The sequence below is a fragment of the Haliaeetus albicilla genome, chromosome 17 (assembly GCF_947461875.1).
Source record: "Haliaeetus albicilla chromosome 17, bHalAlb1.1, whole genome shotgun sequence".
NCBI lineage: Eukaryota > Metazoa > Chordata > Aves > Accipitriformes > Accipitridae > Haliaeetus > Haliaeetus albicilla.
Window position 1 is genome coordinate 14,679,809 of NC_091499.1, and position 23,123 is coordinate 14,702,931.

At 38.8% G+C, this 23,123-nt stretch overlaps 1 long non-coding RNA gene across 1 annotated transcript; it reads left to right on the plus strand.

Annotated features, from left to right (window-relative positions):
• Positions 1-552: 552 nt before the first annotated feature.
• On the plus strand, positions 553-11,200 carry LOC138689616 (uncharacterized). Its single transcript, XR_011328536.1, has 3 exons — positions 553-730; positions 3,836-3,990; positions 10,428-11,200. It is a non-coding gene; the product is annotated as an uncharacterized lncRNA (long non-coding RNA).
• The last annotated feature ends 11,923 nt before the right edge of the window (positions 11,201-23,123 follow it).

Here is a 23,123-nt window from a genome sequence, read left to right on the forward strand (position 1 = left end):
TGGTATGCCCCACAATGTATATACAGCTGAAAAGTGTAAGTATCTGGGACTAGGCTGAAAAGGCTCAGCAGTTCTCGCTGTTCCTCTTCTGCCCCAGCCTTTCCATGACCTTCAGCAAGCCCTTCATGCTTCCTATCAGTAAAACAGAGACAATGATATTTAGAGAAGAAATCTGCAGCTACAGCACTTCAGCTGCCAATCTCACCCTAAGAAGGATTCCCAGGCTGTTAGCGATTATAACAGTGGGAACATATTTCTGGTAATGACACCACTATGGTGAAAAATTAAGCTCATGTCCTGTCCTTATAGTTCCCGTGCATGTCCCTTTTTGCAAGAGGTGTTAACATCAGAGTCCTAGCTATGTTCTGTCTCTGTTTATTGCTCTCCAAAATCCACTTGCAGCTGAATATAGCCTTTATTTCCTGTCTAAGACCCCTGCAGGGCGGCAGAGTGTGATACTGAGCTGTCATCGTGTTCCTTTTGCAGGAGTGCGACATCCGGATGAGGTCTGTGTGTGTATGTGTGTGTGTACATGCACGTGTGCAGCTTGATTCCTTGCTCCTTTCCAGCTTATGCAGTCACTTCCTTTTGTGTAAAGCAAAAGCAGAATTGGGAAAAGTTGCTCTGGCGATATTCTTTACGTAGGTGGAAAGACCATATGTGAGGTAAGGCAAAGTCAAAGTCAGGCTAGATATTAGGAACTGTTTCATGGACCCAGCCACTCTCTAAGGTAGGTATATGAACAGCGTACTTCACATAAGTGTTGTGGTTTTGCTGTCAGTACACTGTGGGGTTTTGAGCCTTTGTATTGTTACAAGCTTGTTGACTGCAAAACACTGCTGCCATTTTGTGTGCTGGCTGGCACCAAAAGAGAGACTTATTCCAGGCTGTGTGCAAGAAACTTCACTGTTGTTTTCCTTTGTAGGTTTTACTAAAGCTAATCTAAAGCGAAAATTAAAGAGGCATTTGTATGTGGATGATCTCTATTACTCCATTTACTAAAATATAAAAATGTTCTAAAGAAACTAAAAACTTTATAAAGGACAACAATGAATAGTGCTAGCCTACTAAATGTCTAATTTACTAGCTGCTGCTCCAGGATCTTTTACATCACACTTTGAAGTACTGTCTCCTACAAATGTTGCAAAGAATCAAGGAAAGAGTAAAACAAATGAGATACATGAATAGTTTTGAAAATTAATCATGAAGAAAATGCCAGAATTCTTGATGACTGAGCTAATTAACAGGGGATGAAACAAAAGATGACACGATGGAAAAAGCTGTATCAGAGACTTAGTGTCACAGTACTTTACTTAGCTAAGCAAAACCCATTTTCAATGGAACAGTAAACATTAACAGGCCCTTTTTTTTTTCATATTTCTGAAGCACAAGAATGTTCTCAGTAATTAATATCATAGATGGTATTTGCTTCAGTCTTCAAATACACTTTTCAAAAAGTAAGTTTTTCAGGCAAGTGAAAGCATTAAGGACTCTAATACAGCACAAGAGCACGTTAATTTGTAAGAAAAATAGATAAATAAATAGGAGTGCGGTAACACTGAGTTGCCACACAGGTTCCACTGCTGCTAGACAATAGCTTCAATGAACTGAACTTGAACTAGTAACTTCTAGCAGAGAATGCTTATGAGTTCAAAATTAAATATATTCATCTTTAATTTAAATTCTGTGTAATTGATTTTTTTTGGCCAAAAATACTTCTTCAGCCTTTTCATTCTGCATCTTAAAAGTTGTTCTGGAAAAGCCTCCATCATTATCCTCCTCTTCAGTTCCCATTTAGCCATCAGTTACACCTTTAAAATCCATTCTCAGCTGCCTAACTCCGTAAGTCCCTGCACACACAAAGGTGCTGAAGCTGGATCCTGCTAGGAGTTAATTAGTTGCTTGAAGCTTTTGTTCAAGTTAATATTCCTGAGAGTTTCAAACTCTGCCAGGAGAAAAGCCTTCTTATTATAAGATCATGAGCTTTTAGGTTCAGAGCATGCCCAGAAAAATACCCTGACAGATTACATAGCAGGGCAGAGCTGGACATATACATTGTGTGAGTGGCTACCGGATTGTGCAGCATGTTTCTTTCTCTCCTCCAATATGTAAAACTTATTTATATGTGATGGAGCAGCTCCAGAAGAAGATTTAGAGACACAGATTTGTACCAGAGTAGCCAAAAGACCATGATGAGGACAGTCAAATATAGAATAATCAGGATCAAAAAAATTCCTCTTTTAGCTTACTCAAGACAGCCTGGTAATAGGGATGTTCTTGAAGGATGTAGAAAATTAATTTATATCTCTTCTCTGCATTCAGCACCACATAGGGGATTTAAGACTCCTACAGCACCAGTGGGTAACCTAACAAGTTACTAACTATTCCCTCTCTCTTCAGATTTTTTGTTTATTTTGTGCTTTTGTCTTTTCTCGAAGGAAAGGGAGTAAAAAGCATGCCTTGCCTTAACAGGGGACTTTGAACAAGAGCTTAATTACAGATTAATGTTCATAGTTCAAAAATCCAAGAGAAGGAAGTTATGTATAATTTCAGAGACACTTACTCATCTCTGGCTACTTTTACCAGGTAATTCCCAGCCTCTTCACATGAATCATAATTAGCTCAAATAGTGCCTTGCTTAGTTAGTTTCTAAAAATTCCTTCATCAGACATCTAAATCTGATCAACTAATCTAGAGTTAACTGAAGATTAGGCATGAATTATTGCAGGCACTAAACATGTTTGATGATCTGACTCTTCAATCATGAGCTCAAACCCCCCAAAAACCTCAGCAAGGACTCTCACCTATACCCAAGAAAACAGGGGAGAAGGACACCCTAGGGACTCACGCAATGTGAATATCTCTGAATGTTTTATTTATACAGTGCTGAGGGAAATTCATCCTCACTCCAAATCCTACAGCTGGGCTAATGAACTTGGAGGCATCAACTATTTGCTTGGCCCTGTTTTTAACAGTGCTGTAGTTAAAAGTATTTTCAGTCTAGGGGAATCTTCAGTAAATGCACTAGAAGAACACCTCATTCTTTATCCCTTACAAATACGTAATGGCAGGGCAGGATAACACTCTGCTTTGCTTCTGTTCAGAAAGGAGTTCACACTAGAAGGATACGTGATACAGGTTGACAGATAAGTACATCATTCTGTTTAAATAGCCTATTTTTCTTTGCTGTGAGGCTCAAAGGGATGGATACCCAGCCCTTACAATAATAACACTGTAGTTGGAAGGCTCCTTGTGAGGCAAGTGGAATCCTGATTTCATTGCACTGTGTGATTTCAGCATTCAGTGGGAACAATATTAAACCAATTCTGCTTTTGAAAATCCAACCTATTTAGTACACGCCAAACCAAGATAAATATTTTCAAATATGTTCTATTTTGCAAACAAAATATCTAACTGGAAAAAAAAATACATTGAAAAAGACGTTTTAAGGCAGGGCAAAGTCAGCTTGCTTTTCAAATAGTTATTCAAATATGTAACAGAAAACAAAAAGAAAACAGGAATTTATAGTTTATAAAACACAAGCCACAGTACAATATCTATAGTGTGAAAAAAACATTTGCATATTACTTCAGTGCAGTGTGCAAGAGAGATTTATTAGGAGATGTAAGGAAATGTACTACATGATATAGAAATTAACTTTTCCCCCTAATGGTTGGGTCTCACAGAAATGTACCAGCTGCTGAGGCTGGCAGACTTTTTAAATTCCATGCCTGCAATTCAGAAATAATTTGGTTTTGGGAATAATCACGAGTATGACAGTTTGTCTACAAATATGTCACTATCTGTTTACTTCACCATGTGTCAATTGGATTAGTTCCTTATTCAGGGAGAAGAAGCTGAATCAGCCGCTGCAGATTCCCTGCTGCCTGGTCTGCCTCTGCAGCCTGGAAAGGACCCCTCCTGCTACCAAGAAAAGCAGGGAGTGAAAACCCAAATACCATGCCCTTGACTTGGTTATGGAAAAAACAGGTTAGTAATAAATTAAAGGGGCTTCTATGGAGACAGCCGTTAGCTGTATGCATCAGGTTACCCATTTTCTGCACAATAGTTTGTGTAGGTGTCAGAGGAATCTCAATAGTTCACCAATTACTGGAAAACTCTTGGAGTCAAATGTTTGACTGAATGATGGCTGGATGGTTTTTAAGTCTGCTTTTCCCTCTGCAAACAGCTGATGCCTGCATTAAGCTAAGATCAAATGAAAAATGTATTCAGCATTTCAGAGATACCCAGAAGCAAAATAACAGTATCAGGAGCTAAGCTTTCTTATGCTTCCTTTGTATATGTCAACTTATATTATCCTGTGCGATGTATCATCCTTCCCAGTGTACTTAATATTATAATGAAAGAGGACCATTAATATGGAAAGTCACGAGACTGTTTCTTTCATATGCAAAATAAATTGCATGCAACCACACCTCTGACCTGAACTTTTGAACCTAGAAGCTGTAAAATCTGCTTTTTATACAGTCCTGAGAACATTGATAGGGCCTACTACCGTTTTTTCCTGACAAATGAAAAATATCCCCGTTCATAGTGTGGAACAGCTGCACTAAAGCTGTGATAACTGAATCACTGAAAGTATATATGACCCCTTCCTAAAATGTTTGTTCTTATTTCTTTTAGTATGAAGGTGCAGTACAGAAGTGGTAAACTCAAAAGAAATATTCTCTAATATCCTAGGAGGGATAAATCTTACTGAGAAAAAATAGTTTCTTTCTCTCTTATGCTTGCTTTTTCTCTAACTCTCTCTACGGTACAAATCCTTTTATTTCTCTAGCTGTGACTTGTGTTTTGCCCCTTTTGTATCGGTGTCTCTATTTTATTGTGGGGTGTTTGTTTGTTTGTTTGCTGGGTTTTTTTGTTATTGTTGGTTTGTTTGTTTGTTTGTTTTTAATTTATATATACTTAATATAACCAAGATTACAAAAAAAAAAAAGGAAGGGGACACAATTAAGCACTGAGCACATCATGCAGATTCTGCGTAGTGCTACCAGCTCCAAGGGGCTAATTCTTCTTCCTTAGAAGCCAGTTAATGTTATTAGAGGTTTTCATGACGTCAGAGTGGGGTTTTGGTTTTCTTGTTGTGGTTTTGGTTTTGGTTTTTTGTTTTGTTTTGTTTTTTTGTTATTATGTAAATTCTAAATAAACTACTCAGATTATATTTAAGGGAAGAGCAGTTCCACTCTTTATTGTAGATATTTCACCTGACCCATGTGGAGCAGTCAGGATGAGACCACCTTCCTCTCAGCTGCTTTGTGACAGCCTTTTTAGCAAAACATATTTCACCTTAGTACAGACTACAAACATTTTGAAGAAAAATCCCAAACAGTTATGAAATCCTTTCCATAGGTCAAGGCTGCTTAAGGTAAACATGTGCTAGGATGTGGCAACAAAATCTTTTTGACAAGCAGATAAAAAAGACCGACTAGCAAAGTCTTCTGTAAGGGGAAGGGAAGGGAAGGGAAGGGAAGGGAAGGGAAGGGAAGGGAAGGGAAGGGAAGGGAAGGGAAGGGAAGGGAAGGGAAGGGGAAGGACAAAACAAGAGACGAAGAAAACTGAAAGGAAAAAGATTCCAGGACCCATAAATCACTTCCATCAGGTCACTCAGAAGAAGAGGCACCCTGCATATAAATCTCCATCACCTAGCAAGCAGATGAAGACTTCAGTTTTAAGTCTACGCCCTTGACTTAATATCTCCTACCTAGAAATTCAGCAGAGTCTGAAATGTCGGGCCTGAGTATAGAAGTGCCTCTTTTTTTACAGCTATGACAATATTTGTCTCTTCTGCGTGTAAAGTTCCCTCTCTAAGGGGCAAGGGAGATATACAGCCCAAAGGAAATACAGGGCACTGTATTTAAAGCTAAATTGAAATAAGTATCTAACCAAACTCAGGCAAAGTGTGTTGTATTGATGATGAGTTTAACAGCTTATATATATTCAAAGAAGAGGACCCTCACTAGCTGTCTTAATATTTCCAGTATATGTGGTATCTCATGTTAAGCCTAAAGGTTTGCCACATAATTGCATCATTAGTAAACCAGCGTTCATGGTCAGTTTCAACTTTCCATTGGCTTAGAGAAAGGATTTCAAATTTGCATTTAAAAGAAATTGAGCAAAAAGTGATAAAGGCTTCAATTAAAAGGCCACCTGTTTTTGTTAATTCATTTTTAATAGGAACAGTAAATATTTTCAGTTGATGCACTTTCTGCTGCAAGATTGGTACATTCTTCTCTTCTTTATCTCCAGTGTCAGACACCCTTCATTAAAGGAGTCTATCATTTTCTCTGACTAAAGGAACCTGTCCCAAGCTTCATGAATCTGTTGATACAAGACAAAAAAGTAAACCAAATAGCTATTTAGAAAATGTAAGCATAACAAACTACCATGTGATCAAAGTAAATTCTGCAAATAAATTATTTTTAAAAATCAATAAATTCAAGTGGAAAAAAAAAAAAAAAGAGTTGTTTCCTCGAAATAAGCCACATCCTTTTTTCATTTACACTCTTCTTGGAGTTTACTGACCTCACTTAGGCACGCTGGCATGAAAGAAAAGCAATCTTCTATGTCACAATTACGTAATGCAGTTAAAACTTAAGGATTACAAATATGTAAAACATAAATCATGACAAGCAGTTTTCATGGAGTATACACCCAACTGGTGTTCAGGGAATATGAGCTTCAACTGGCACCTGGAAACATTACGTCTTCCTATAAAATTTCCTCCTTTGATGATAAATCGTTCGCTTTTTAGTCTTGCTTTATAGGTTTACAGCTCTAGTTTCATCCAGTTGCCATTAGTAACATAGTAGCTCATCTTGTTTTTCTAATACTTTTGAAATAATTTGTAGCCATAATTGCTTCTCTGTTTTCCATTTACTGTAACCATAACCACTAATTTGCTAACAACTGCTACACTTCGGTTACAAGCAAAGCTTAAAAATACAAGTAATTTCTTCAAGAACAATTTGCACTGGACACCCTTCTCTTTGGGGATGCAATGTGAGCATTTAAATAAAGAACTGGATCATTTAATTAGTGTGTGCTTGCTTCCTGCTAGCAGGACATCACACTAGTGAGTAAATGGATTAAGTTTCTTGTAACGCAAGCCAGGAGACATCTTGACAGTTGTGTTTTTCATTCTTAGATGTCTAGTTAAGGCGTCTAATCCCACCTTTAAAAACTTTATCTTTGACTTAAATGATTAGTCTTTTTTAATGCTTTGTGGTTTTCCACAATAAACTTAGCAAGGGATTGTGTTTTTCATTTCTGGTTGAATGAAGAAGGGAATTAACAGAAATGTAAATAGAAGATATTCATGGGAAACTGTTGGTTAGGGGATATACCCCCTATTTGTTACAAGTTAAACATTTGCAGAAGAAAATAAATACTGCAGAACTCTCTCCTCACCTCTTTCCCTCTCCACCCACCTGGTATGTATTTCTGATTGACATACCCATATAATTTCTTTGGGTTTTGTTTTTTATTTGGGGGGGGGGAGGGGGTGCGTGTTTGGGTTTTTTGTTTGGTTGGTTGGTTGGTTTTTTTATTTATTTACTGGATGAAGGAATGTACCAGGAGATTTAAATAATTGATTTTTATTTGGCTCAGATTCTAATTCTTAACTGGTAGCTGCTGCGGTTGTTTTCTTTTTAATGCTTACAAAGCCAAACTAAAAATATCTCTTGAAGTTCAGCATGAGTACATGTTGTGCAAGGTTTGGACCTAATGCTCTGCCATTAAATAAATATATTAATCTTCTTCTTTAAAGTTAGAAGGCTAAAGAAACTGGAACAAAGCATATAAATAACTGATTTCAGTTCAGCTCAAAGGTTCAAAAGACTCTGACTAGTTACTATGCCTATGGAGAAGAGACTGCTTAATGCTCTCCAACCCACTTCAAAGGACCCAGTGCTCTTTCTCTCACTCCCCTGGTAAAGCTGTGTATGAGTAATTATTGCCGTAGCTGTTACAGATTAAACTGAAATGGGGAAAAGAGACTGCATTAAAATCAAGGTAAAGTAGTGGGAAATAGCAGCTTCTCACTCAATCGCCACCTGCAGCCCTAGAATATGAATATCGAAGTTGCTGACCAGATCACTGTAAAGGCCACAGCATGCTCTGTCTTATTGATTGAAATGGCAAGCACTGAAGGTTACGTGCTCATCTGATTCCTATCAACTTCAGCAGGATTTAAATATCTAGGTATATTTTCCAATTTTGGAAGTGTGCATTACCTTTATTGTAATTTTAAACATCTGTTCGTTTGTGTCCACTGAAGAACTAGATTCAATAAGAAGCTAGGTTTTCTGCAGCATTTACCACCTATGTACCTACAGGAAAAAGACTCTTTCCTATAAAAGCATAGTTAGGAATGTCACCAAGTGGAAAACTTCTTTTGGAAATCTGAACACAACAGTTACATTAAAGAAACAACAATCCTATTTTCATTTGCAGATTTATTTATTTATTTAATAATAATTAAAAAAAAAAGTTTAAAACTAAAAGTGGCTTTTGGCATCTTGAGTTTTCCATAGAAACATAAAAGTTTTACTGAAAACCTTTTTTTCCTCCAAAGAATGCTTTAAAAACCTGCTTTGAGACACAACACTATTGCCTCAAATTATAAATACTTAATTTTTACCAATGCAAAAGGAGCTGTATTTTTCAGATCAGCCCTCTTTTTTGATGGAAGAAATTTATGACTATCAGATTAAATTTTTATGATATTTGGATAATTGCACAATATTCCTAGTGAGGGCAATGAACCATTTCTCAGCAAAAAAATAACTGGTGCTGAACAGAATTCACATAATTCTAATTGTGACATTTATTGGCCAGTAGAGGAAAATATTTAAACATCTCATTTTACTGGATTGTGAACATGAATCTAAAGGATAACCTATAATTGGTAATTTAAAACCCTGCAGAAACTTATCTTTCAAAGAAAACCAAAGTAAGTTCAGAGTCCTGTCTTTGAGTTCTTGTTTGGTTTGGGGGTTGGTTTGTTTGTTTGTTTTGCTGGTGGATTACAGAGGTTGGGCTGAGAGCACCTTCAGTACTGATTTCCTCTAATTATACAGTGGTGGTCTGTGATCCCGACCTGAATAATGCAATAGGGTAGGAATTTATCACGGTAGGTTGATTGCATCTGGAGAACAGTTAGCAGGAAGCAGCAACATGACAGGTAGATCTATCGTTATGGGGCTCCACCAACTGCTGTCTACCCCCTCCCATGGACAGAATGAAGATAAATGGAGTAGGCATGTTACTGTCATTGCGTTGAGTTGTACTATTCCTTTCAGCTGTTCTGTCCTGCTCTAAATCAGTAAAGAAGCCATAAACCACACTTTACATTTAAACCACCCTTCGGGCTTCTGTCCATCTCAGGAGTAATACAAGCCAGAATTGCAAATTCCACCTATCCTTTTTCTTCTTCTGAGGTCTTTTTGAACTACCCTTGTCATACAGGAGGTTTAAAACATCTGAGGGGTTGCTTTAACATACCCTTATGAGTAGTGGAGGGCAGGGGGTAGGACAGGAATTTTAATAATCTGTCAAGTAGAGGTTAATGATATTGTTTTCTGCTAAATATGTCCCCCTGGAAATATTACTTTGTCCTGCCGTGCTGTTCCCAATTCAACTCAATTCATTGCATAGGTACCATTGAAACTCTTCAAACTGGTCCAAAACCTGGGTGACACTGTACCAGTCTTTGTCCATGCAGTCGGATCAAGACACATCAGAAGAGTTATAGTTCAGCTTAGTACCGAATTCATCAGAAAAGGTCATGAAGAAATCTCTTGCTCAGCTTTAATTAGGATTAACCAGTCAGAGGTCATCCTCTATTCTGGTTAATACCACTTGTACCACCTGAAAAATAAATGGATTATAAGATTAAGTCTAGTTTCTGAATATGTTAAAAAAACATATTAAACCTGTAGATGACATTATAGTTAAAAATACATTATGAAAGAGAGGCTTCACACACTGATTTTTTTTTTTTTTTAATAGAGCTTAGCTCCATTTTTCTTTAACAATCCAATTACATTTGTAAACAGCCTAAGATTTTACTGCCTCATATCCCTGATACACAACATATACACAGGATACCTCATATAACCAGTGGGGTTTGATCAAAGAATCTCAGTGTCACTTCCTCATTGTCTTGCTTTCTCCAAAAAACCACCAAACTCCCAAAACATTTTTACCTCAATAATATGGAGAATTGTATTGGGTCTGGCTGAGATGGAGTTACTTTTCTCCATAGCAGTCCTCACAGTGCTGTGCTCTGTATTGGTAGCTGGAAAGGTGTTGGTAACACACCTGTGTTTTGGCTGCTGCTGGGTAGCGCTTGCCCAGCATCAAGGCTGTCTCTCCAACATTTCTCTGCCCCCCGTCACCTGCAGGCTGGGGCTGGGCAAGATCTTGGGAGGAGACATAGCCAGGACAGCTGAACCAAACTGACCAAAGGGATATTCCAGACCATATGGCATCTGCTCAGCAATAAAAGCTAAGAGAAAGGAGGAGGAATGGGAGACATTTGTTATTTACGCTTGCCTTCTGGAGCAACCACTATGCATACTGAAGCCCTGCTTCCTGGCCGGACATCGCCTGCTGATGGGAAGTAGAGAAAAATATCTTTTGTCTTCCTTTGCTTTTGCACGTGACCTTTGCTTTTGCTTTATTAAACTGTCCTCTTGACCCACGAGCCTTTTGTTACATTTTCTCTCCCCTGTCCAGTTGAGGAGGGGAGCGATAGAGCAGCTTTGGTGGGCACCTGGCATCCAGCCAGGGTCAACCCACCACAGTCCTTTTTGGCACCCAACATGGGGCTCAACAATGGCAGTTTTTTATTAAATGTGCTATAGCTATAGTAGTTATTAAGTGGCAGATCACAGAGTTTGTTGGCTGCACTGCTTATCTCTTTATTTTGCTGAGCTTGGGAACATGTTAGTACAAACTATGGCTATGTGCTTTACTCTGGCATTGATGGCCTTGCTGTGCTGGGGAGCTATCTTGTGGAGGAGATGAGGGAATACATCTCCCTCTCCCTACCCAGGACAGATGTGGATGGTTTTATTATGCAGGCTCCTGAAGTCCTTGTTCACCCTTATGCAAGCTATTTAATACTACTGATTAATACTGTTAGCATATTATGATTTTTGTGGAATCTGGCCTCATCCTGGTGTAAGAGAAGACAACTTTTGGGTGAGGCAATACTGAAGTGTGCCCTGAGGTGGCCAGTCCCTGTGTGGCAGGGTGTGTAGAAGGATTAGGGCAGATTCCTAGGATGGTTGTCACCTCCCATAACCTGGGGCTTTACACACAAACAGGCAAGCAACCCTGGCAAACTGACGGGCCACCTGATAGAGGAGTGCCTTGCCTACCCCAGTGAAAACCAACAGCTTCTACCACTGTACTGGGGCCTGGCCTGTGCCTATCGAGCCACAGTTCAGTACTCTCAGAGGACTGTGGTTGAGGCAGGGACTCAAACTGCGTCTGAGGACACCATGCTTGAGATGATAGAGACCCAAACAACAACAACTACAGTAATTGTCCCAGTAGTGAAAAAGAAACAGTGGACAAGGAGAACAATGGGTCCACATCACCAATTAGTAAGGGAGGAGGAAGAAGAGGAAAGGTTTGATCAAGAAGCTGGTCCTTTGACAAAGAAAGTGGAGGAAGGACTGAGGGAACTCAGACAGGAGGTGGAAGCTGCCCAGTCCCTGACCTCATTAAAACTTCGAGACATGCAGAAAGATTACAACTGCCCGCCTGGTGAGCAGATTGCTGCCTGGCTGCTCTGATACTGGATTAAAGGGGCCAAAAGTCAGCAACTGCAAGGTAAGGAAGCCCAACAACTGGGATCCCTTGCTAGAAACTGGTGAATTGAAAAAGAGGCAGCAATTTATAGTCTCTGGAGATAGCTCCTCTCAAGTGTGAGGGCAAGATATCAATTCAAGGAGGATCTTGTGAATTCCCCAGGAAAGTGGACTACCACAGAGGAAGGCATCCAGTACTTGAGAGACTTAGCAGTGCTGGAAGTCATCTACAGTGCTCTAGATGATGATGAGGTCTCCAAAGATCCAGAGGATGTCCTGTGCACGTGGGCCATGTGGAGGAAGGTGATTCGAAGTGGCCCTGTGTCATATTCTAACAGCTTGGCAGCAATGTATTGCCTGGATATGAATATACCAACTGTGGAGAGAGTGTCTTCTTGGCTCCAAAACTTTGAAGAAAATGTCTGTACCTCCTCATTCCTAGGGGACAGTGCCTTGCCTGTTAGGGGCACCCCAAGAAATCAGTCCTCTCCTGCTCTGGTCAGAGGGAAAGGGAGCCCCAGGTGCATGCCGTGTGATGCACTCTGGTTCTTCCTGCATGACCAGGGGGAGGACATGAGGAAGTGGGATGGTGAACTTGCCTTTAAGCTGGAAGCCAGTGTATGTGAACTAAGAGGAAAGTCAGCTGTTAAGAAGGGGTCACCCAAGAAGGCTGTCAGTGTAGTTGCTGTAAAGACATAAGAAAGCAATCAGCGATCTCCCAGACATAGAAGAACTAAAAATAATGTCTCTTGATTCTGGTGAGAAGACTTGTGGTCCGGCACTGCAACTCTGCCTTTTGCCAGGAGGAGGAAAGGCATGACCGGGTATACGGGACTGTGTGGGTTCGAAGGCCTGGCACATCAGACCCACAGAAATATAAGGCTTTGGTAAACACTGGTGCACAGTGTACGCTGGTGTCATCAGGGTATAGGGGCACAGAACCCATGTGGATCTCTGGAGAGACAGGGGGATGCCAAGAATTGTCTGTGTTGGAGGCTGAGGTGAGCTTAACAGGGGGCAAGTGGGAAAAGCACCCTATTGTGACCAGCCCAGAGGGCCCCTTGTATCCTTGGGATAGCCTACCTCAGGAGAGGGTACTTCAAGGACCCAAAGGGATGGGCTTTTGGGGTAGCCACGGTGAACACAGAGAAGATCAAACAACTATCTACTCTGCCTAGCCTCTCAGAAGATCCCTTCATTGTGGGATTGCTGCAAGTTAAAGAACATCAGGTGCCAAGTGTTACCAGGATGGTGCACTGGCAGCAATATTACACAAACCGAGACTCCCTGGCTCCCATCCATGAGCTGATTCATCAGCTGGAAAACCAAGGAGTCATCAGCAAGACTCACTCACCTTTAATAGTCCTACATGGCCAGTGCAAAAGTCTGACAGAGGGTGGAGGTTAACAGTAGACTATTGTGGCCTGAATGAAGTGATGCCACCACTGAGTACTGCTGTACCAGACATGTTAGAGCTCCAATATGAACTGCAGTTGAAGGCAGGCAAGTGGTATGCTACAACTGACATTGCCAATGCATTTTTCTCAATTCCTTTGACAGCAGAGTGCAGGCCACAGTTTGGTTTCATGTGGAGGCGTGTCCAATACACCTGAAAACAACTGCCCCGGGGGTGGAAGCACAGCCATACCATTTGTCATGGACTAATCCAAACCACACTGGAAGAGAGTAATGCCCCTGAACATCTACAATACATCGATGACATCATTGTGTGGGGCAACAAGGCAGAAGAAGTGTTTGAGAAGGGAAAAAGACTAATTCACATTCTTCTGAAAATTGGTTTCACCATAAAGAAAAGCAAGGTCAAGGGACCTGTACAGGATGTTCAGTTCTCGTGAATAAAATGGTGGGATGGATGCCATCATGGTGGTCAACAAGATAGCAACTATGTCTCCACCAGCTAACAAGAAGGAAACACAAGCTTTCCTAGGCCTTGTGGGGTTCTGGAGAATGCATATTCCAGGTTATAGTCAGCTTGTGAGCCCTCTCCATTGAGTAACCCAAAAGAAGAACTGTTTTGAGTGGGGCCTTGAGCAGCAACAAGCCTTTGAGCGTATCAGACAGGAAATAGCTCAGTAGGTCTTGGGCCTGCCCAGACAGGACCAGCTGTGCAAAATTTACTCTACACTACAGCTGGGGAGCATGGTCTCACCTGGAGCCTCTGGCAGAAAACATCAAGAGAAACCCAAGGTCGACCATTAGAGTTTTGGAGCCGGGGATATCAAGGATCAGAAGTCTGCTATACCCTTACTGAAAAAAAGATACTAGCAGCATATGAGTGGGTTTGAGCCACTTCAGAAGCTGTTGGTACAGAAGCATATCTCCTCTTGGCACCGTGATTTCCTGTGCTACGCTGAATGTTCAAAGGAGACATGCCCTCTACCCATTGCACAACCAGTGCTACATGGAGTAAGTGGGTAGTGTCGATCATGCAACGAGCTCAACTGGCGAAACCCAACCACTCAGGAATCCTGGAAGACATCATGGACTGGCCAGAAGGCAGAGAATTACTGTCATGATTAAAAGCACCATTGGAAAAAAGTTTTGCTCCTGAGCTCAGCCACAGCACAAAGATTTCAATGGAGAACTTGCCCATTAGTAAGCACCATTTCATGTATTGCAAACAGTCCATCTTATCCCAGTTTCTGCTCTCAGCATGGCATACACATAGTGCTGGTCAGTTTTTGTATTGAACTATCTACTTTTTGGTATTTTTAATCAAATTCCCTTCTCCTCACCATTATGTGAGTTCCCTTATGCAGTGGAGATGTTTCTCTTTAAACATTCCTGAAACTAGAATAGTTGGGTTTTGCCTAATAAGCTCAGTTGAACTAATGAAATATCTACTCTGCTGCAGCATTCCTCATACTTGTCCCATGTAGAACCATTTTAATGATTTCTGAGACTCACTGAATACTTTATTATTAACACACAGATGCTAATATTTAATGTATTTTTGATCTAACACTTAATGTTAGAGAAACCCTCCTTCCCCCACTCCCCAAACAACTGTTTGGTTAAAGAAGGTGGTTAAGCTTTCTCTACATAAAATTCAATCTAAAATTACTTGATACAGGTCAACATTTATACCAGTTTAGAACCATACCCAATACAGAACCAAACCCCAAATAAATGGAGAGGTGGAGGCAAATTATGTGATCCTGGATATATTACCTGCTTTGAGCATGCCTGCTGCATTGGATATTGTTAATGGGATGGCAAAAAGCCCTTTTAATCTCCCTAGTAAATCTGCAATTTATCCCTGTTAACACTGTTGTGGTTTAACCCCAGCCGGCAACTAAGTACCACACAGCTGCTCGCTCACTCCCCCCCGGTGGGATGGGGGAGAGGATTGGAACAGTAAAAGTGAGAAAACTCGTGGATTGAGATAAAGACAGTTTAATAGGGAAAGCAAAAGCTGCACACACAAGCAAAGCAAAACAAGGAATTCATTCACTATTTCCCATGGGCAGGGAGGTGTTCAGCCATCTCCAGGACAGCAGGGCTCCAGCACGCCTAATGGTGACTTGGGAAGACAAACGCCATCACTCCAAACATCCCCCACTTCCTTCTTCTTCCCCAGCTGTATATGCTGAGCATGACGTCCTATGGTCTGGGATACCCCTTGGGTCAGTTGGGGTCGGCTGTCCCGGCTGGGTCCCCTCCAACTCCTTGTGCCCCCCCAGCTTCCTCGCTGGTGGGGTGGGGTGAGGAGCAGAACAGCCCTTGACTCTGTGCAAGCACTGCCCAGCAGTAACGAAAACATCTCAGCCTTACCAACACTGTTTTCAGCACAAATCCAAAACACAGTCCCATACGAGCTACTATGAAGAAAATGAACTCTATCCTAGCCAACACCAGCACACACTGATTTTTTTCAATATTGCCCATGAATTGTATTTTCAAAATGTCTTTTTAAAAATAATTAAACTGCAGAAAAGTAGTATTTAGAAAGTATTATACATGTGAAACTGAAAGCTCAGAAAACTGCATAGCCTCTCTGAAATAAACAGGTCTAGGCTTCACCACCTTTCATTGCATGTCATAGAAAGCACAGGGAAAATGGCTTTCTTTTCAGAGTTGAGAAAAAAAATGTGTGTTAGCATATTCCATATTTTTTGCTCACCTACTTATTATTGTTGTCCTTACTTGTATCATTATATTATCATATACTTTCATTTGTTTTAAAAGGTATTTTTCAGTTTTCATGTATTCCAAAAGTTTTTAAAAATCATTTCATGTACATATGAAATTAATTTGAAACTTAGTGTTAACCGATTCATTAATAGGAAAATATCTGTAATATTTCAAAATTTGATTAGTCAAAGGATTTTTTTTTTAATCTGGTGAATTTGACAGTAGAGAGATTTTCACCACACTTAAACACCTTCAAAATGACAATTTCATAGTGTATAAAACCAACTTCATATCGCTAGAAAATGTAGGATACTTTTAATCTGTGAGATGATTATCACTTTGGAGATGTGCCTTAACATTTCATTTGAACACTGATAACATGAAATATTTCTCATAGTTCTGAAATTGCTTTGGTGGATGAGGATAAAATAATTGAAAACTTTTGTTACACAGCTTTTAAAGGCAAATGAGAACTTGTGTATAGTGTACTTTACTGCATTATGCAATATATGAGGCAAGCAATTAACTTCAAGCAAATATTCATTTCCTTTTCCCATTAATTCTGTAGTCACAGGGATGTCCTCCAAAATTAGTCTTAGGGGTACTGGTTGCAAAGGATGATATGTTGTCAAAGTTCAAACTATTTGATTGTAGTACAAATTTTCTTTCTTCAAATATTCCTAATTCATTTTCACTGATGTCCTGAAGATAATCAGGCCAACAGTGTATTATTCTCAAGTGTGCATCACGGAACAATGACCACAAACTATTTTGTATTTCTGCTAGATGTAGGGGAAAATATATTGTTTTCAGCAAAGAATTAACTGCTTTGTTTTCAAACCAGAAAAAGTTGATATATCATTTTCAATATATAAAGCTTTTGCTTTATCAAGATTTGTCCTGTGGATTAATCTTGGAAAATGACAGCATTTGACTTTTTTTGTAATGAAGTAAACTATATGAAATGTAATAGATCAATTCTGTTGCATCTGCATATTTTTTATTCTCATTATTAATAACAACAAAAAGTTAAAGTATTCTCTTCCTAGAAGATACGGTAGAATTATTTTTATATGGCACTGATTAAGCCATTTGCTTGCCTCATTACATACATTACCTAGAACACAGTATTCACCAAATTTTGCAATAAAACATAAAAGCAGCATACGTGAAAATAATTTTCTGTTTCTTATAGCTCCTAATGTACTTTTTCTAAAGCAGGGGGTTTGTTTTGGTAAGTTCTGTTTTGGTTTTTTTCTTGCACGGTACTTCAATATATGTATAAAGTAATCTGAGCTATCGTATTTATTTTAAAAAACACAAGTCAGGGAGACATAAATCCATACCTATGCTTTCATTCAAAATAGACAATTTTAGCACACTATAAATGGTGGTGGTGGTTTTTTTGGTTGTTATTTGAGGAGCATTTAATACTGTTAAAGACTCAGTGTTTATATTAAAGTCTGCATTAAACACCAGGCATGGATTGCCTGACATAGTGCAAACGTGCCGCAGAAGCATCCTGTTGTTCAGATCAGACCTCCCAGGCATTTCATCAGGCAGCGTGACAAAGGTTCTGCTTCTGAGACCAACGGCAGAAGATGGGGTGATTCACCTGTGTCACAGACAGCCACCTTGGATTCCTAACTCTGATGAAGTAATGCCCATGTGCACTGAGAAGGACAGACAGACCCCGTTAGTACAAATTCAGGATGTAACTTGCTTTTGAACCTTTGGGTCCAAATCAAAACACTTTAAACCTCATGCCCACTCTAAATCTTGTGAGGCTGTGCTTATGATAGTGGATTTATCTTGTGAAAATCTGAATTTTAACAGTGTATACAATGTTATCATTATGATTGCTATCATTATCCTTATGACTCTGATCACTGTTGGTTTTAGATACATGACAGAAATGGTGCTTTTTTGATAAAAGTAAATACTAATTTGACTGTCTGTTGAAGATACTTCAAGATATATTGTAATACAACAGAGGATTATGCAGCCAACAGCCTCTGTTTACTATTCCTTTTTTGTCATCCAAGTGTTGATCCCTCAAGCATTCTTATTTAAAATTTTGTAAACAGGGGTGAAAATGAAGAAAAAAAAAGTCCATATTTTATGGAACAGGATTTATCCATGCTTTCATTGGGTGAACAGCTGGAAAGACACCCTGACTCATTTAATTCAGAATGAACCCAGTCACCTTCTGTAAAACTGTATTTACAAGAGGTTTTCCCATATAATGATTTCTATGTTAGTGGAGAAACTAGGCAAACAAACACTTTTGTTTTTTCCAAGATCCTTTACAATAGTTTGAGAACAGCTGACATCAATGCAGGGTCAGATACAGCTGCTGTCTGTGTAGGGAAGAGATGGGAAGCAGTAGAGTGTCTTAATTATATCAGAGGGCCAAGAGCATTTCCTCCTGACACAAGGTAATGGCTGGGATATAGTTCCCTTCATCCAGCGGCCTTTACTCTTTCCTCTGTTCCTGCGCAAGCAAACAGAACACACTTTGTACTGGTGAGTACTCAATTAAATATAAAGCACATATATATTGCAGTGGGTAAGCAAATGTCGTTGTGGTGATTTTGCAGCCTAGAATTTGTGAGTCCTGCAAGACATTAGCAACTCTTTTATATGTTCAGAGGAGTCAATGTACCATTTGAACCACTGGCAATCTTGCACATATGAAACTGTGATTTTTTAATGTTAATATGAGGACAATAAAGACCAAAATAATAGTGATCTGTGCCACAGCCATTAAACTTCTGTTGGAACAGTTATGACTGTGATTTTTATTATATTCGATATCTTGTCCTACTTTCTATAGTTTTAATGATTTTTCATTATGAATTATGAGGATTTTTTTTCTCCATTTGCAAGAATTCTAGCACAAGATCCAGGCTCAAGCTTGATCCCGTTTAGCTCTACAATACAAGGATTAAGGATATGAAGACCTCAAAAGGACGTTTTTACCTAGGCATGAATTCCATGCTATGTAACTAAATGTACAGAATACTAAGAACGGAAGATCATCCTCCACTTTTTGAATTACCAACACCAATATTTGGAGTTACAGTCATCTTCTGCAAATAGTATGCATTTTTATCACAATCTATTTTAAGTTCTTTTTTTTCTGATGTATGCTTCCCCTTTCCCTAAACTCAAAGACTTTAAGAAAGATTCTACCTAAAGGAAGTAAGTTATAGTAGTAACTCAGTGCAATATAATATTGTTCACTTTGTTATTTATTTTGTAATGCTATTGTTTTATTGAATTACACATCTAAGATATCCTCTATCCTCTAATAAAGACATCCAAATATGGTTCTAAATGCTACCATGTGTTTTTAAGATTGTGTGAACAAATGTACTGCAAGCCAGACTTCAGAGGTCATTTGTATTTGTTACAAACGTCTTACTCTGTCTTCCGTACTTATATCTGTCTTTAGTCTCCTACCCTCCAGCCCTCTCAGTAACAGAAATACTTAGGACTCCATACTTGACTTCATTCAAGATTCATAGGTGACTTCATTAAATGCAACATGTGCTTACAACTGGGCACAGAATTCTACTTTGCTTCATCACCATGTCTCCATTCTACATGCGAAGTCTTCATCATGAAAAACATCCAGCTCTCTTCTAAGTACAGCTGAAGGACTATAGCAGACATCTGAAGAATCCTTGAATTTCATTTCAAGTTTTCTCCTAAAAATGTCCCTGTAACAAGACAGGGCATAGTCCCAAACAGAAAGAGGGTAAAAAAGAAGAAAAGGCAAGTGAGGCCTTAAACAGAAAATCTCTGATAGTATGTAGGTGGAATTTACATGGAAAATTAACTGTAACCTCTGAATGGATGACAGCGTTTTGTTACTCTTTCTCAGCAAAGGCTGAGTGGCTCCGATTGGGCCTTCCCAATAAATACTGTCCCCAGACAGTAAAGCTGAGGATAATGCAGAGCCAAATTCTGCTCTGAGCTGCAAAACCACATTCAATCATCTACTGGTTTAGAGATCATGCAGTATACTGATTTCTCTGCCTAACCATCCCACAAGAAAAGAAGGTTTCAGATGTGTGCCAGAAGGTCTGGATAAAAGCATGGCTCACAGGAATCCACCAGACTTGTCCAGCAGGACCAAATGAACTCAGGAGAGTTTGGAGATTTATGAAGCTGACTAGAATTTTTTTTTTAATGCTAAAAAGAAAAAAAACAGGTTTTTAAAAAAAGAAGGTGATGAATCTTCACTCATCAGATCAGAAACATTGATTTTTGACAGAAATTTATTAGAACAGCTATTTCAAATTAAAAGGAGACTCATGTTTTAAAATACTCTAATTCTTAGTGTCTTTCCAGGACTGCCAACTGAGTAAAATGGAAAAAACACATCAACATAAAATTTACATTTTCTTGAGAGACACCACTCAGATATCACTCTGTTCCAACATGTTTCTAATAAAGTTTGGCACATATAATATAAACCAATGTGCATAAGAATGAATCTTGTGTTTTAAATACCATGGATACTGTGCTAATCAAAGTTCAGTTATAGCATGTGGTAAGATAGGAACTTTTGACAAGATACATTGGAAAGGTTTACATTTCTAAAGAAACATAAATGCATTTATTTTAAACACAAGAATTCTTAAAACTTTGTTAAGAGAGGGATAGCTTCAGGTTATCTAAAGCAGTTAGTCAGCAAAATAGTTACCTAAAATATGTAAATAAAAAATGTGGGTCTGTCTTCTACATCCAGAAGCTAGACACATATTGCTGTCTTACCTTGGTTTCTCTGATTTTCTTTTATCTCTTTTAAACTTTTTGCTTTTCAAGCTTTCATCTTGATTATGATCAGTAATATGAAATTCTTTGATCACCTAATGTTTTTTTACAGAAAACTTAGAAAAATAAACAACACATTTCTTTTCCAGCTAGTGTCATATACATAGCAACAAAGCTCTGAACTGCTTTCACTTAAACTTTACCCTATCCCTTACTAACTAGAAGTGTTCACAGTAAATAGTGATTGCCCGAAGCCTAGTCAGATCTCTCTAAAATCTGTGAAAAAAATCCCAGAACTGCAGGGCCCGGATTTTTAGGATGAAATACAGAGCATTCCTATCTTTCTTGGGAAGTTCCCAACAAACTGAAATATTCAGAGCTTTGCAAAATTACCATATTGTTGATTTATTCCTGAATTCTTTTGGTCTAATTGACAATGATGGAGTAGAAGCTTTGTTGTTGATAACATACTGAAATATGTGCTTTAAACCTAATTAGGGCAGCTTACTGAAAACGACAGATAGTGGGTTATATGTATTTCATATGAAAAAATAGTAATAAGCAATAACAAGTAAAAGAAAACTGTGAAATGTGCTCATTCCTCTGTCATGAATGATCATAATAAAATTTTATAACTAAGTTAAATTAAAAACACATAAAGGAAATAAAACCAAACAGCTCAACAAAAAAACCCAACCTCAGAAAGAGAATGAAACCTCTGTCAAATAAATACTCATATGCACTTGAGACCTTAGTGGTTGGTTAGGAAATACCAAGAAACCCTCCTAGAGGACATCAGATAATGTAATGGAGTTGATAATGAGGACAACATAATTCATATTTTCCAAAAGTACAAAAGTATGGTTTTTACATTAAAAACAGTGAAAAATACAGGTAATATTTTTTAAAAACATGAAAGTCAACTTTTCCAATAGTGACCAATAACTGTGCTATTAAGGACTTGTGTTTTCAAGATCTGAAGTCAGCGATATTTTAGAGTTTCAGTACATAAAAGAAGAAAAATCTGATCTAAATTACTTTTCCATTTGGAATTTAGATATAAATTTAGAAAGGAACTTAATCTGTTCAAAATTAATAACAGGAGTATAACTGGGATGGTGTCTGGCACAAGAAGCAGCACCCTGCCTTAAGCTTCCACAGTTGTGCTGGGGCAAAATCAAGCATCTCAGAAAAGAAGTACTAGAAGTCAGCACACTCCGTGAGGTACAGCTTAGAGGGACTAGGACAGTGGGAAGACCAGTCCGAAATGCCACAGACAGATGTTTCTGGAAACACTTTTCAGTACTTGCTGAACATTGTTATAACTATTTTCACTCCACCTCATATTAACAATTCTGAATCCTTCTTCAAAACATGGTGTTTAATCTGTTCGTTGGGTTATGAGAGTTAGGTTTTAAATACTAAGCGAAAGGACAAATCTAAAGACAAACTTCCTCCTCCATGAGTATTCCAAGTGTAAGAACATTGCATCAGGAAATGAAGTTTGCTGTCACTGCCTTTTGAATGGATCATTTCTAAGAGCTATATTTTGACAATAATTCCTGGAATAAGTTCCAGGACGGGGAGCTTAGGCGGTGAATGTGTACTTTCTGGGTCTCGGTCAAGACTGGGCATCAGATAGGGTCCAAATTGTCAGTATTATCCACACTAAAATCTTTCTGAGCATACAGAGAGAATCTCCCTGCTGTCCAGGCAGTCTTCATACTGAAACTGGGATACCAATAGAGTAGTGTTTTCCTGTTAATTAAGCAGAAGCTAAGCATAAGTTTTCAGGATAATCATTAAATGCAGTGAAATGCTTTAGAGATGTGAATCCTTCCAGGAAGATTTCTTCTTTTTGGACAATTTTGCCCATAGTCCTACCCAGTCAGCCATATCAGTGATTTGATAATCACCAATATGACTGTTAACATTTTTAGAATTATTTTATATTATCTCATTAAAGCATTTTAGAGGTAAATCCCTGACATGTGTAACTCTTGGGTATTTCTTCTACACCTATGTTTCGAGGAGCAGGGGAAAGGGAAAGAGAAGACAGTAACAAAGCAGAAAGCTGCCTTCATACCACCATGATCTTAGAGGTTTAGTATGGTTCAGCATTATGTTCAGTTTCTTTTCATTTACCTGCTAGAAATACATTAGTATTTTCACATAACTATTTTCCCTGGCTTGATTTCTTTTAGGTGTGAGTCTTGTGTTTGCTGTGCCATGCTCTGCATCCTCCTTTTCTCTATATGCATGACACTTCGCCTGGGACTGCTCCTGTTCCCATTAGATACACATTCTTCTTTTCCTTACTGTTTTTGTTGCCTTTTTATG